Source organism: Piliocolobus tephrosceles, unplaced genomic scaffold (genome assembly GCF_002776525.5).
Source record: "Piliocolobus tephrosceles isolate RC106 unplaced genomic scaffold, ASM277652v3 unscaffolded_39942, whole genome shotgun sequence".
NCBI classification, from domain to species: Eukaryota; Metazoa; Chordata; class Mammalia; order Primates; family Cercopithecidae; genus Piliocolobus; species Piliocolobus tephrosceles.
The window spans coordinates 2,767-5,485 of record NW_022324245.1 but is presented as its reverse complement, the minus strand read 5'-3'; the positions used below and the strand labels follow the sequence as shown (position 1 = coordinate 5,485).

Below are 2,719 nucleotides of genomic sequence, written 5' to 3'. Positions count from 1 at the left end.
CCTTTCGCTTTCTCCCGCCCAGCAAGTGAGATGATAAATCACGGGGCGGGGGCAGTGCGCCCCCAGCAACCGCGCACAGACCCCCCCTGCACGCGCGTCCCAGGCGGGGTCGACCCAGAGGAGTCACGGGGCAGCGCACAGCCTCACTAGCAGGGCAGCCAGGACCCACGCGCGCGGGTCCACGCAGCCACCTAGATAAGTGACAAAACACTCAGGAAGCCATCATGCGGGGCCAGGAAAGAGCCCCCACCCAGAGTCACGGACTCCCTCGTCTGAGGGTCCGCGCAGTCCCCTCGTTGAGACTGGCGAAGCAGTCTCACTGCGAGGGAGGGCGGAGAGGACGTTGGAGTCTCCACACGCGGTGACCCGGACCCCGTTCCATGAGTGGGTCCATGCAGGGCCCACTCGGCCGCACGCGGGGACCAGCCAGGCCGCGGAGGACCGGGCAGAAGCCAGCGCCCGGGTCCATGCAGTCCCCTCCGCGGCACACGCCGGGAGCCGGGGAGCAGTGGGACCGGACCGCACCCGCAGGGCGCCCGGGACCCCCGCGCTGGCCCACGCGGTATCGCAGCAGACGCGAAGCCCCCGGTGCCACCCGAGGCGGAGACAAAGCCCAGGCGCACGGACCCGGGATCCCGACCCCGGACTCTGCGGAGCCCAGCTCGGAGTCGCCACGCCCGGCGCAGAGACCCCCGCCCGGTCCGGAGACCCTGTCGCCCGTCGCCCAGTCTCACCTCGGGCCGCCGCCTCCCAGCGCTAGCTCCTCGCCGCGGCGCCTGGGCAGACTAGAGCGCAGCTGAGCAGCGGACAGAGACGCGGCAGCCTCAACAAGGGAGCCCCTGGGCGGGGCCGCCGCCGCCGCCGCCACTTCAGCCCGTGTTCCCCGCTCAGGATCGGCTCCGATCAAGGAGCTGCAGCTGGCGCTGGGCTGAGGCCGGGACACACATCACGCAGGTGTAGAGGGCCCCGCCCTCCGCCCGCCGCCCGCCGCCCCGCCCCCAGCAGAGCCGGGCGCCCAGGGCCCGCCCCCCGGCCGATGGGCAGTGAGCTGAGCAGAGAGGGCGGGGCCTTAGGTAACAGAGACTGGTTGGGTCGGACGGTGCTGGGACTGGGCACGCGGGGTCTCGCGAGAGGACCAGAGCCAAGAGCTGGCCAGATCCTGGCCTCCTAGAAGACCCAGCTCAATGTCCACCTGGAGTCTGCTCTACAGGACAGGCTCATCTCAAGCCCAGAACTCAGACTTTTAGGCCAGAGAGCGAGAGACAGGCTTGCTTTACAAAAAGTGAAACTGAGGTCCAAGGAATAGGATTGCCTGCTGCCGGAAGTCACGTAGTCCCATTCACTCGTTCACCTTGTCATTCAGCAAACATTTGGAAGCACGTATGATGCTTAGGAGTGAAGTAGGGCCGGGCGCGGTGGCTCGCACCTGTAATCCCAGCACTTTGTGGGGCCAAGGCAGGTGGATCACTTGAGGCCAGGAGTTTGAAACCAGCCTGGCCAACAAGATGAAACCCCATCTCTGCTAAAAATACAAAAACTTAGCCGATCGTGGTCACACATACCTGTGGTCCCAGCTACTGGGAAGGCTGAGGCAGGAGAATCGTTTGAACCCAGGAGGAGGAGGTTACAGTGAGCTGAGATGGTGCCATTGCATGCACTCCAGCCTGGGCGACAGAGTGAGACTCTGTCTCCAAAAAAAAAATAATAATAGATGGGAAGTAGAAGCAAACTTAGGCCTTCCCTGAAGGAGCTCGGCCAAGGAGTACCTGAAATGTCTCTGCATCTCTTTAAGGTCTGATAAAGGAACCAGGAGCGAGAACTAATCACTTCCCTTTCCTGCCTCAGAGCTTTCATGTGTTTGCTTTTCCTCGCCTGAAATGCCAAGTACCAATCATATTCATTTATTTATAGAAATGAGGTCTAACTATATTGCCCAGGCTGATCTCAAACTCCTGGCCTCAAGCTATCCTTTCGTCTCAGCCTCCCAAAGTGTTGGGATTACAGGCATGAACCACTGTCCCCAGCCCTGATCGTCTTTAAAACCTCTTTCCTCGTCTTCTTTGAGCTTCCTGCATCATGTGACTCCACACCCTTGGTTTTCCTGTACCTCTACAGCTGCTCCTCTGTGGGTACCGGGGACCCACCCCCTTCTCTGCCCAACTTGTATATGTCTGGGCTCTGGCCAAATGCCCTTCCATTTGCAGTGGGCACTGCAACAGGAAATCTCATGCCCTTCCGGGCTTCACAAACTATCCACATGCTCTGCTGCCTGCCAGAGACATCCATCCCAGTCAGATGCCCAGCCCTCACCTTTCCCAAAGCCCCAGATGGACACAGGGAAGCATCTCAAATTTTCCGTGGCCAAAATAGAGTGCTTTGTTAGTGCCCTAACTTGCTCATCCATATTCTTGTGATTCTCTGTAAACAGCCCCTCCATCCACCCAACTGCAGAGGTGAAAATCTCAAATCCTCCTCCAGTCCTTCCTCCTCGAACCTCTCATGCAGCCCTCTGCCTTCCTAGGACGCTGAGCAACCCTCACTCCCAGTGCCAGCTGGGGTGCTGTCTGAGTGGCTGCCACCCACTTGGCATGAAGTGTGACCTCTCGCCCGGTGTGGTGGCTTACGTCTGTAGTCACAGCCCTTTGAAAGGCTGAGGCAGGCAGATAGCTTGAGGCCAGGAGACTGGGAGCAGCCTGGTAAGTATGGTGAAACTAAAATA

General features: G+C 60.3%; 1 pseudogene; it reads left to right on the top strand.

The window, feature by feature from the left end:
• The first annotated feature begins 224 nt into the window (after positions 1-224).
• On the top strand, positions 225-1,073 carry LOC113223229 (annotated as a pseudogene).
• Positions 1,074-2,719: the final 1,646 nt, after the last annotated feature.